The 12628-nt window shown below is 50.1% G+C and overlaps 1 protein-coding gene and 1 pseudogene across 3 annotated transcripts in view; both read right to left on the bottom strand.

Annotated features, from left to right (window-relative positions):
* The window catches only part of KLHL22 (kelch like family member 22), a 45674-nt gene extending 43474 nt beyond the window's left edge, over positions 1-2200 (bottom strand). Inside the window, exon 1 of one of the 3 annotated variants that reach the window (XM_032271406.1) lies at positions 2099-2200. The gene's annotated coding sequence lies outside the window, so the exon portion shown is untranslated. The remainder of the gene's footprint in view (positions 1-2098) is intronic. The other 2 variants (XM_032271407.1, XM_032271408.1) reach the window with 2 other exon arrangements.
* Positions 2201-9157: 6957 nt separating this feature from the next.
* On the bottom strand, positions 9158-11170 carry LOC116544812 (annotated as a pseudogene).
* Positions 11171-12628: the final 1458 nt, after the last annotated feature.

Raw genomic sequence — 12628 nt, forward strand, 5'->3', positions numbered from 1 at the left:
AAAAAAAAAAAAAAAAAAAAAAAAGACCACCCTGGGCAACATAGCAATACCTCTTCTCTACAAAAAAATTAAAAATTAAGACATGGTGGTATACACCTGTAGTCCCGGCTATCTGGACTGAGATGGCCTGAGGTTCACTGTAGCCTCAAGCTCCCAGGTTGAAGTAATCCTCCCATCTCAGCTTCTTCAGTAGCTAGAACTACAGCTCACCACTGTGCCCAGCTAATTTTTCAAATTTTCTTTGTAAAGAAGGGGTTTCACTATATGGTCTAGGTTAGAGTCTAGTGGTGGGGTCTTGGCTCACCGCAGCCTTCATCTCCTGGGTTCAAGCGATCCTCCCACCTCCGCCTCCTGGGTGGCTGTGACTACAGCTGCTAGTCACCATGCCAGGCTAATTTTTTGTATGTTTTGTAGAGATGGGGTCTCCCTACCTATGTTGCCCAGGCTGGTCTCGAATTCCTGGGCTCAAGCAATCCACCCATCTCCACCTCCAAAGGCTCTGGGGTTCCAGGCATGAGTCACCATGCCCAAGCCCCATTTTCGTTTTTTTTTTTTTTTGAAATGGAGTTTCCCTCTGTCTCCCAGGCTGGAGTGCAGTGGCCTGATCTTGGCTCACTGCAACCTCCGCCTACCAGGTTCAAGGGATTCTCCTATCTCAGTCACCCGAGTAGCTGAGATTACAGGCAGGCCACCACACCCAGCTAACTTTTGTATTTTTAGTAGAGATGGGGTTTAACCATGTTGGTGAGGCTGGTCTCGAATTCGTGACCTCAAGCGATTCGCCCACCTAGGCCTCCCAAAGTGCTGGGATTACAGGTGTGAGCCACCGCGCCCGGCCAGACCCCATTTTCATTTGACACAGGGCTACGCTAGCCCGAAGCTCTTCCCCAGTGGCATAAGCCCAATTCTAGTCATCAAAAGCAAGTTCCCTCTGTGCTGTTCGAAGTTTTAGGGGGGAGTGGAAAGGAAGCTTTATGCCCCACATAGGTACAAACTGAAGGTCATAAAATGGTTTTTTTTGTTTTTTTTTTTTTGTAAAGTCGGGGTTTCACCATTTTGGCCAGGCTGGTCTTGAACTCCTGACCTTGTGATCCACCCGCCTCGGCCTCCCAAAGTGCTGGGATTACAGGCGTGAGCCACCTCGCCCAGCCCACAAAATGAATTTTTATGAAGTCACGGATGGCAGAGTCCAAATCATTTCACAGCAACTTTGGACTCGGACATTTTACTGAGTAAATACCGAGTCCTCTGTGGGGCCCCCGAATGAGCAGTGTCCCCTCAAAGAAACTCAATCCTTGGGAGCATGAAGCAAGGCCGACCACAAAGGCAAAGGGGGCGGCTCGGGTAGAGGAGAGGGAGTGGGTCCTTATTCCCAGCGGAGGAGCCTTCCAAAGGGTGCACTCTTGAAGAATTTCCCAGAGAGCCGCCTCCGAGGCCCTCGGCGCGCCAGACCCGGAGCGAGGGCGCCCAGAGAGGAGCTCAGGCATTATTAGGTGGAGGCACCCCGCTGACCGCCCCCGATCCATTCGGCTCGGCCCGCGCCGGATCTAAAATGGTCAGAACTGGCGGCCGACGTTCCGCACTCTGGTGATTTTGCACTGACAGTGCGATCTCCGGCTCCTCTCAGGAAACCAGGCGAGATGGCGAGGCTGGGCTCCCACCGCCCCCCGGCCCGGCCGAAGGAACTGAGACTCGTCAGGCCGGGCCCCGAGTCGTCCGCCTGTTGCAGGGCCGCCCGCGCAGCGCGGAGGGTCGCGGCCGGGAAGGCAGCGCTCTGACCGGCCGCGGTCAACACAGCCGCGCGAGGGCAAGGAGCCCGGCGCGCCCGCAACCGCGCGAAAGAGGCCTCGCACCTTGGCCCCCGCTCCCGGCCTCTACGCGCCCGGGGATCCCGCCGGCAGCGTCCCCGCCACGTCAGGCCGCTAGCTCGCCTCAGGTCGCCGCCCCCGTGCCTCCGGCCCGCGCCCTCCCCGCCCCCGCCCCCGCGGCCCCCGGACTCCGCGCCGCTGGCTTGCCCCCGGCCCAGCGCTGCCTGCGTGCCGCCCGCCACCCGCGTTCGCCGCCGCCCGGCCCGCCCGGCCCACGCCTTGCAGCTGACCTGGTGCCGCCGCCAGCCGAGGCCTCACTCGCAGCAGGAGGGAGGCGGGAGGCGGCCGGCGGGAGGTGGCAGGCGGGAGGCGGGGCGTGCGGCGCCTGCGGGGGCAGGGCCTACGTCACGTGGGACCAACTGCGCAGGCGCAGAGCGGGCCCGTCGGTGCCCTGCCGGGCGGGGTAGCAGCGCCGGGGCGGCCCTCCTCCCGCGCTGCGCTGTGAGTCCCCGCACTAGCGCGGCACCTGGCACCTGGCGGAGACAAACCAAGGAATAAGTGAATTTGCCGAAGGTCGCGGCGTCTGAATCCATCGACTCTTCCCTTGCCTCGGTCCTGCCCTCATTCCCCGGGTCACTCCCTCTTGCCCTTCCTCACAGTCTCTCTCCCTCCTCATTTCCTCCCGCCCCTTTCCTCAATCCCTCCTTCACTCCCTCCTCCCTCCCTCTCATTTCCTCCCTCTCATTTCCTCCCTCTCATTTCCTCCCTCTCTGTCTCATCCCACCATTCCCTTCCTCCATCCTTCACTCAATCTCTCCCTCCCTGTCTCACTCCCCCATTCCCTCCCTCCCTCATTCCCTTTCCCTCTCTCCTTCACATCTCGTTCTCCCCTCCCTGCCTCAGTCCCTCCCTCCCTCTTTCATTCCCTGCTTCCTCCTCCCCTCCTTAACTCGTTTCCTTCATCACGCACTCATTCCCTCCCTCCCGCGCCTGCTCCCTCCCCGTTCCCTCCCCGTTCCCTCCGCGGTCTGCGCGCACCTCCCTTAGGCAGTCGGTGCCGCTGGCGGTGGTGCGCCCCCTGCGGGACGTTGGAGAGAATCGCTGAACGCCGCCGCGGTAAACGGGTGCTAGTTTGTGTGCGCATTCCTGAGATTTTGCAATAAATCTAATCCCTAGTCTTAAAGCCTGGTTCCGGAGGTCGTGCGGGGCTCTTGACATTCATTTTTCTCCACCTCATCTCCGAGCGGGTCCCATCCTCTGAGGCGTATCCCTAATGGCTGTGCCCAGAACTTGGAGCCATAGAGCCTCCTGATAGATGGGATCAGGTTGGAGTGTCCCACACTGTGGTTTTGAGAGGGACCGTGAAGGGTGAAGAGTGATACGGGGAGGATGTGGCTGGAGATGGCTCGTGGTTAAAAAGAAATGTGGAGGGCCGGGCGCGGTGGCTCACGACTGTAATCCCAGCACTTTGGGAGGCCGAGGCGGGTGGATCACGAGGTCAAGAGATCGAGACCATCCTGGTCAACATGGTGAAACCCCGCCTCTACTAAAAACACAAAAAATCAGCTGGGCATGGTGGCGCGTGCCTGTAATCCCAGCTACTCAGGAGCCTGAGGCAGGAGAATTGACTGAACCCAGGAGGCGGAGGTTGCGGTGAGCCGAGATCACGCCATTGCACTCCAGCCTGGATAACAAGGGCGAAACTCCATCTCAAAAAAAAAAAAAAAAAAAAAAAGAAATGTGGAAGGGAAATGTAAAAGGAAGAAAATAGAGAAAGATAATTGCTGTCCTGAATGAGTCGAGAGATAACTGAGGGTCCCAGACAAGGATCAGGAGACTGGACCCGCCTCCAGAGGCAGAGATTCCAAATGGGAGAATCTCGCCTCCACAGGATTCCTGACAGTCTCCCTTCCTGGAATGCTTTTCTTATTCCCAAAGTCCTCTTCTCTTACACAGTAGAGGGGTCCCCTCCTCCAGAAAGCCTTTGTAAGAGGAAGCCTACAAAGAAAGTCTTCAAAGCCTGCAAAGAAAGCAGGCACTGTTTTGACAGGTGATGAGGAGACCTCTGTCACCCAGGCTGGAGTGGAGTGGTGCGACCTTGGCTCACTGCAACGTCTGCCTCCTGGGTTCAAGCAATTCTCCTCCCTCAGCCTCCTGAATAGCTAGAATTACAGGCACATGCCACCATGCCAGGCTAATTTTCTGTATTTTTTTAGTAGAGACGGGGTTTCGCCATGTTGCTCAGGCTAGTCTTGAACTCCTGACCTTGTGATCCACCCGCCTCGGCCTCCCAAAGTGCTGGGATTACAGGCATGAGCCACTGCACCTGACTGGTGGTCTTTTTTTTTTTTTTTAAGAGACAGGGTCTCACCCAGGTTGGTCAGGAACTCCTGCCTCAGTCTGCCTGCGTTAGCCTCCCAAAGTGCTAGGATTACAGGCATGTGGGACCACGCCCAGCCAAAGAGAAAGTTCTGAACTTTCTTTTTTTCTAACTATAACAGAGGAGTTTGTAATAAGTGGGCCTAGTCCATAAGGGGGTTTTTGTTGTCTCAACAGTCATTGGTATCATAGATGAGACAGTCCATGAGTGGAGATGTGACTGTGTTCTGTAGATGACATCCTTGTCACCTGTGTCAACAACAGTGCCCGCTTTCTTTTGACTGTCTTTGCTAGTGGTCTGGATTTTAGAGTGCTGAATCTTTGTGTACCCTCTTTGGAGGATGTCTCTCTCTCTCCCTCTCTCTCTCTGTCTCTCTTTTTTTTTTTTTTTTTTTTTGAGACGGAGTTTCACTCATGTTACCCAGGCTGGAGTGCAATGGCGCGATCTCGGCTCACCGCAACCTCCGCCTCCTGGGTTCAGGCAATTCTCCTGCCTCAGCCTCCTGCTGGGATTACAGGCACGCACCACCATGCCCAGCTAATTTTTTGTATTTTTAGTAGAGACGGGGTTTCACCATGTTGACCAGGATGGTCTCGATCTCTTGACCTCGTGATCCACCCGCCTCGGCCTCCCAAAGTGCTGGGATTACAGGCTTGAGCCACCGCGCCCGGCCCTCTGTCTCTCTTTTTTAAGAGACAGAGTCTCACCCAGGCTGTCAGGAACTCCTGGCCTCAGGTGATCCTCCCACCTTGACTTCCCAGAGTGCTGAGATTAGAGGCACGAGCCACTGTGCTTAGCCTTGAGGATATCTCTTTTGTCCCACAGTTAAATCATAAAATGCTTATTGGTTTTGGTTCTGAGTTACTTGGAAGGTACTTTTGGTTTACAAGAAGAAAAGTACTGGATGGGCAGTGTGGTGGTAGGGAGGAGTGTTCAGTACTGCCAGGAATATGTACTATCTGTTCTGGCTGAAAACTGATGAGATATTTGAAAGTTTTGTTTTTTTTGAGACGGAGTTTCACTCTTGTTACCCAGGCTGGAATGCAATGGCATGATCTCGGCTCACCGCAACCTCTGTCTCTGGGGTTCAAGCAATTCTCCTGCCTCAGCCTCCCAAGTAGCTAGGACTACAGGCATGTGCCACCATGCCCAGCTAATTTTTGTATTTTTAGTAGAGACTTTAGTTTCACCATGTTGACCAGGATGGTCTCGATTTCTTGACCTCGTGATCCACCCGCCTCGGCCTCCCAAAGTGCTGGGATTACAGGCGTGAGCCACCGCGTCCGGCCTGTTTTTTTTGTTTTTTTTTTAACGGCTCTATGATCAGAAGATGGCATAATTGGAAGCTGATATACTGTTGGATCCTGCTTCTCTCATGGGGTCTTTTCTGGGTCACCTGAAGCCACTTTTCTGGAGCCCCTGCCTCCTACCGGCTCTACCCCTCTGCTTCCTTTCTGCATTGCCATGATTTTTGCTAAGGATAATGGACAGCTTCATTGGCTTCTTTGGGAAACTTGCAGTCTCCCCAAACATGCCTCTCTAAGACTTCTCCTTTCCATTTGCTTCTGCTCCCCCTTCCTCCTTTTGCCACCTTCGGTATTTCCTCCAATTTCCTTGATTCCTTTGGTATGTCCCCTTTTAGGCCACTCTGGCCCTCCATCAACCCTGCCAGAACTTTTTCCACTTCAACCCTTCAGTCACTTAAACATTAAGGCCCCCAGCCCTAAAGGGACTCAAAATCCTGCAATAACAACCACCTGAGGATAGAAAGAGAAAAAATGAACTATTTGGAAACTGGGCAAATGAAAACCCTTAAAATTCTTTTCCATAAATGTGAGTTAAAGCTTTAGCCATGAGAACAGGTAGCTTTAATTTGTCCCATTTTTGTCAGAAACACAATTTTGATAAAAATATAGATAGAAACCAGTGAGTTTGTATTAATGTGTTTTACTGACTCTTGACTACCATTTTGAAATGAAAGCTATAAGATTTTTGTGTTTGAGGCTGGGCGTGGTGGCTCACACCTGTAATCCCAGCACTTTGGGAGGCTGAGGTGGGTGGATCATGAGGTCAACGGTTCGAGACTAGCCTGGCCAACATCGTGAAACCCCCATCTCTACTAAAAATACAAAAATGAGCCAGGCAGCATGTACCTGTAATCCCAGCTACTAGGGAGGCTGAGGCAGGAGAATCGCTTTAACCTGGGAGATGGAGGTTGTGGTGAGCCACGATCACACCCCTGCACTGCATCTAGCCTGGGCAACAAAGTGAGTCTCCATCTCAAAAAAAAAAAAGAGGCCGGGCGTAGTGGCTAACGCCTGTAATCCAAGCACTTTGGAGGCCAAGGCGGGCGGATCACCTGAGGTTGGGAGTTCAAGACCAGCCTGACCAACATGGTGAAACCCCGTCTTTATAAAATAAATAAATAAATAAATAAATAGATCTTTGTGTTTGTATACTTATGTGTTTATATTTGTATATATGTAGGTATGTTTGAATATTATAGGTGAGTAATATTTTTTTCTATCTCCATATTCAGTATTACTAACTGAATTTATTTTTATTTTTGAGACAGAGTCTCGAAATGTCACTCAGGCTGGAGTGCAGCGGCACGATCTCGGCTCACTGCAACCTCCGCCTCCCAGGTTCAAGCGATTCTCCTGCCTCAGCCTGCCTAGTAGCTGGGGCTACAGGCTCACTCCACCATGCCCGGCTAATTTTTGTATTTTTGGTAGAGACCAGGTTTCACCATGTTGGCCAGGATGGTCTCAATCTCTTGACCTTGTGATCCACCTGCCTTGGCCTCCCAACATGCTGGAGTTACAGATGTGAGCCACTCAACTCGGCCAGCATTAACTGAAATTTTTAAATCCCTTAAAGGAGTTCTATTCAAATTATACCCTCTTTTGAGGATGTCTCTTTTGTCTATGGTGTCATAAAAGTATTACTGATTGGCCTGGCGCAGTGGCTCACGCCTATAATCCCAGCACTTTCGGAGGCGGAGGTGGGTGGATCAAAAGGTCAGGAGTTTGAAACCAGCCTGACCAACATGGTGAAACCCTATCTCTACTAAAAATACAAAAATTAGCCAGGCATGGTGGGGTGGGCCTGTAATCCCAGCTACACAGGAGGCTGAGGCAGGAGGATCGCTTGAACCTGGGAGGTGGAGGTTGCGCTGAACCAATGCCACACACTCCAGCCTAGGCAACAGAGTAAAACTCTGTTTCCACAGTTTGGGAGGCCGAGGTGGGCGGATCACCTGAGGTCAGGAGTTCGAGACCAGCCTGGCCAACTTGGTGAAACCCTGTCTCTACTAAAAATACAAAAATTAGCTGGGCATGGTGGTGCACGTCTGTAATCCCAGGCAGAAGTTGCAGTGGGCCGAGATCACGCCACTGTGCTGCAGCCTGGGCAACAGTAAGACTTAATCTCAAAAAAAATGAGGGCCGGGCGCAGTGGCTCACGCCTGTAATCCCAGCACTTTGGGAGGCCGAGGCGGGTGGATCACGAGGTCAAGAGATCGAGACCGTCCTGGTCAACATGGTGAAACCCCGTCTCTACTAAAAAATACAAAAAATTAGCTGGGCATGGTGGCGCGTGCCTGTAATCCCAGCTACTCAGGAGGCTGAGGCAGGAGAATTGCCTGAACCCAGGAGGCAGAGGTTACGGTGAACCGAGATCGTGCCATTGCACTCTAGCCTGGGTAACAAGAGCGAAACTCCGTCTCAAAATAAAATAAAATAAAATAAAATGAATCACATGGCTGGGTGTGGTGGCCCATGCCTGTAATCCCAGCACTTTGGGAGGCTGAGGCAGGTGGAACATTTGAGGTCAGGAGTTTGAGACCAGCCTGGCCAACATGGTGAAATCCCATCTCTACTAAAAACACAAAAAATTAGCTGAGTATGGTGGTGTTCGCCTATAATCCTAACTACTTGGGAAGCTGAGGCAGAAGAATCACCTGAACCCGGGAGGTGGAGGTTGCAGTGAGCCAAGATTATACCATTGCACTCCAGCGTGGTGAAAGTAAGACTTCTCAAAACAAACATGAATTGCTTGATGTATGGAAGTTAAAAAAAAAAAAGAGGGAGGAACTTTTTTTTTTTTTTTTTTTTTTTGGAGACAGGGTCTTGCTTTGTCACCGAGGCTGGAGTGCAGGAGTGATCTCAGCTCATTGCAGCCTCAAATTCCTGGGCTCAAGTGATCCTTCCACCTCAGCCTCCCAAGTAGCTGGGACTACAGATGTGTGCCACCACACCTGGCTAATTTTATTTTTTTGTAGAGACTAGGTCTTGCTATGTGGCCCAGCTGAAACCTTGTTGTTTTTTTTTAACATGAGTTAATATTAGTCTAAGAGTTATGTTTTTACCAATTTTTGATTTTTTTTTTCTCAGGCAGGGTCTCATTGTCTGTCACCCAGGTTGGAGTGCGGTGGCCAACTCATGGCTCATTGTAGCCTCCAACTCCTGAGCCCAAGGGATCCTCTCACATCAGCCTCCTGAGTTTTTAACCTATTTTTGAAAATTATCCTATAGGCTGGGTGCAGTGGCTCTTGACTGTAATCCCAGCACTTCGGGAGGCCAAGGTGGGCAGATCACCTGAGGTCGGGAGTTGGAGACCAGCCTGACCAACATGGAGAAACTGCATTTCTATTAAAACTATAAAAGTAACTGAGCGTGGTGGCATATGCTTGTGATCCCAGCTACTCGGGAGGCTGAGGCAGGAGAATCGCTTGAACCCAGGAAGCAGAGGTCTCAGTGATCCAAGATCATGCCATTGCCCTCCAACCTGGGCAACAAGAGTGAAACTCTGTCTCCAAAAAAAATTATCCTGTAATATTTGTAATATCTGAAATTATATGAAATGTAAGAGCCTTAATATGTTTGTCCCTGAGACCCGGGATGCATTTCGATTTTTTTCTCCAAGATTAAATATCAACATTCTCTCCCATAATCCAGTGCATCTCAAACTATAGAAATGTCACAGTCCCTGCCCTACATCTTAAAATTAACATTCTCAGATCACAACAATAAGTCTTCTTTTCCCAAAGGGTTTGTCTGTGGAAAAACAAGCTGTTTCCTAGGCTCATATTTCCCTTTCTTTGTAGCATGCCCCAGCAGTCTATCCAAGAAGTGCATAATGGGGAGTAAGGAAGGCATCCACCAGCAAGACCACAGTTGTTGACAGCCGTAAGACTGGAGACAAGCACAAAGGGATAGGTCAACAAACTGGCAAAAAAAAGTCCTGTTGGCCAGGTATGGTGGCTCACACCTGTAATCCCAGCAGGTAGGAGGCCGAGGCTGGTGGATCACCTGAGGTCAGGAATTCGAGACCAGGCTGGCCAACATGGTGAAACCCTGTCTCTAGTAAAAATACAAAAAATTAGCAAGGTGTGGTGTCACAGGCCTGTAATCCCAGCTACTTGGAAGGCTGAGGCAGGAGAATTGCTTGAACCCGGGAGGCAGAGGTTGTAGTGAGCCGATATCATGCCATTGTACTCCAGGCTGGGCAACACAGCCAGACTCTGTCTCAAAAAAAAAAAAAAATCTGTGACAGCTTGAGAGTAATTCTTCATTTCATTCATGGTAGAAACCCCACAGGCAGCTGGGTGCAGTGGGCTCCTGCCTATAATCCCAGCACTTTGGGAGGCCGAGGCAGATGGATAATGAAGTCAGGAGTTCAAGACCAGCCTGGCCAAGATGGTGACACCCTGTCTCTAATAAAAATGCAAAAATTGGCCGGGCGCGGTGGCTCATGCCTGTAATCCCGGCACTGTGGGAGGCCGAGGCGGGTGGATCACGAGGTCAAGAGATTGAGACCATCCTGGTCAACATGGTGAAACCCCGTCTCTACTAAAAATACAAAAAATCAGCTGGGCATGGTGGCGTGTGCCTGTAATCCCAGCTACTCAGGAGCCTGAGGCAGGAGAATTGCCTGAACCCAGGAGGCGGAGGTTGCGGTGAGCCGAGATCGCGCCATTGCACTCCAGCCCGGGTAACAAGAGCGAAACTCCGTCTCCAAAAAAAAAAAAAAAAAATGCAAAAATTAGGTGTAGTGGAGGGCGCCTGTAATCCCAGCTACTGAGGAGGCCGAAGCAGAGAATTGCTTGAATGCAGTGAACTGAGGTCGCACCCCTGCAATCCAGCCTGGGCGACAGAGCGAGACTCTGTCTCAAAAAAAATACAATAGGCTGGTCTGAAGGTAGTGAGTTATCGCAATTGATTGTTCACAGTCAGTTACAGATCGAACTCCTTGTTCTACTCTTTTCCCCCTTCTCACTACTGCACTTGACTAGTCTTTAGAAAAAAAAAAAAAAAAGGAAAAAAAATAAATTAAAAAATACAGTAAAAGGGAACCCACACTGTCCATTGCATAGGTATCAACAAGGTAGGCTAGTGAGTCACACAGCCACAAAGAAATGATGTCACCTAGGAGGTGAGGAACCGGACCCAGGAAAAATCCTAGGATGCCCTCTTCCTGATAGATGGTTAATATGGTGTCACAAATTCCACAGAACTTTGATTCTCTGCCAATGAATTGTGCCGTAGATCTCAGATTGAGCACATGGAAGGGATGTGGTGAGGGCAGCAGCAGAACAACTGATAGTCTCTTGAGCTGTTTCCTTGAGAATTTGGTCAAAGGAAGACAAGACTTCTTTCTGTTCATATCCAGGTCCTAACTCCTCACGCTTGTTACATTCCTGGTAATGCTGTAAAACTTAACTATGGACCACAGTTCCAAGGACCCCCAAAGATAGTCATGGAGTGAAGCTTGTGAACAACCCACGCCTCCCATCAATGCTGGCAATGTGCAGAGCATAACAAAGGAAACCAGAAAGCTGACATGCTTGCCACTCCAAAATATTTCGTCCTATTGGAGGAAGAGGCTCATATCCCACCTGGATGAGCACTTTCATGTGCATAAGTCACTGGGACAGCATGGTGAGACCTGAGTCCAGGAGCACCTGACTGGCAAGCAGCATCTGCCATGATGGCACCTGTATTAATCTGTTTTCATGCTGCTGATAAAGACATACCCGAGACTGGGAAGAAAAAGAGGCTTAATTGGACTTACAGTTCCACATGGCTGGGAATGCCTCAGAATCATGGAGGTGAAAGGCACTTCTTACATGGCAAGGGCCAGCGAAAATGAGGAAGAAGCAAAAGAGGAAACCCCTGATAACCCAATCAGATCTCATGAGACTTATTTACTGTCACTAGAATAGAATGAGAAAGACCTGCTGCCATGACTCAATTACCTCCCCTGGGTCCCTCCCACAACACTTGGGAATTCTAGGAAATACAAATCAAGTTGAGATTTCGGTGTTGACACAGCCAAACCATATCAGCACCTGTGGATAGACAAACCCAGTATGCATTTTTTTTTTTTTTTTTTTTTTTGGGAGCCAGAGTCTCATACTGTTGCACAGGCTTGGGTGCAGTGGCTCGATCTCAGCTCACTGCAGCCTCCCCGTCCCCGGTTCAAGTGATCCTCCCACCCCAACCTCTTGAGTAGCTGGGATTACAAGCATATGACACCATACCTGGCTAATTTTTGTATTTTTAGTAGAGATGGGGTTTGGCCATGTTGACCAGGCTGCTCTTGAACTCCTGACCTCAAGTGATCTGCCCACCTGAGCTTCCCAAAGTGCTAGGATTACAGGCATGAACCACCACATCCGGCCCCAGGATGCATTTCTAAAGGCTGGATTCAGGACGATTTCTGAAACTGTGCGGCAAGATGACACTGTCAACTTACATGTCCAAGAGTAGTGCAATGAGCAAGATGTGAGAGATCTCATAGACATGGCATAGGAACTGGTAATAAAATTGTCTTTTCTTTGTTTTTTCTTTCGAGACAGAGTCTCCTTCTGTCACCCAGGCTGGAGTGCCCTGGTGTGATCTTGGCTCACTGCAACCTCTGCCTTGCGGGTTCAAGCAATTATCTTGCCACTACAGGCCCAAGTCCCCACGCCTGGCTAATTTTTGTATTTTTAGTAGAGATGGGGTTTCACCATTTGACCAGGCTGGTTTCAAACTCCTGACCTCAGGTGATCTACCCACTTCGGCCTCCCAAAGTGCTAGGATTATAGGAGTGAGCCACCATGCCCGCCTGACCTTAAAATTGTCTTTTAAATCTGATACACTTGGTTGTATATAGGTTTGCCTGTGATGTAATTCTATAATAAAAATTATAACTAAATTTTAATGAAAATTTTGGTTAATAATAAATTAATGCTTATGAAAATGCTTCAGCTCTAACATTAGGTTTTCAACACAGGATCCAAAGGGCATCTATAGCATGATTCATTACAGTTTTTTTTTTTTTTTTTTTTTTTTGAGACAGAGTCTTGCTCTGTTGCCCAGGCAGGAGTGCAGTGGCACAATCTCAGCTCACTGCAACTTCAGCCTCCTGAGTAGGTGGGATTATAGGCCCCCAC

Source organism: Sapajus apella, unplaced genomic scaffold (assembly GCF_009761245.1).
Source record: "Sapajus apella isolate SASKATOON/1434 unplaced genomic scaffold, GSC_monkey_1.0 scaffold231, whole genome shotgun sequence".
NCBI lineage: Eukaryota > Metazoa > Chordata > Mammalia > Primates > Cebidae > Sapajus > Sapajus apella.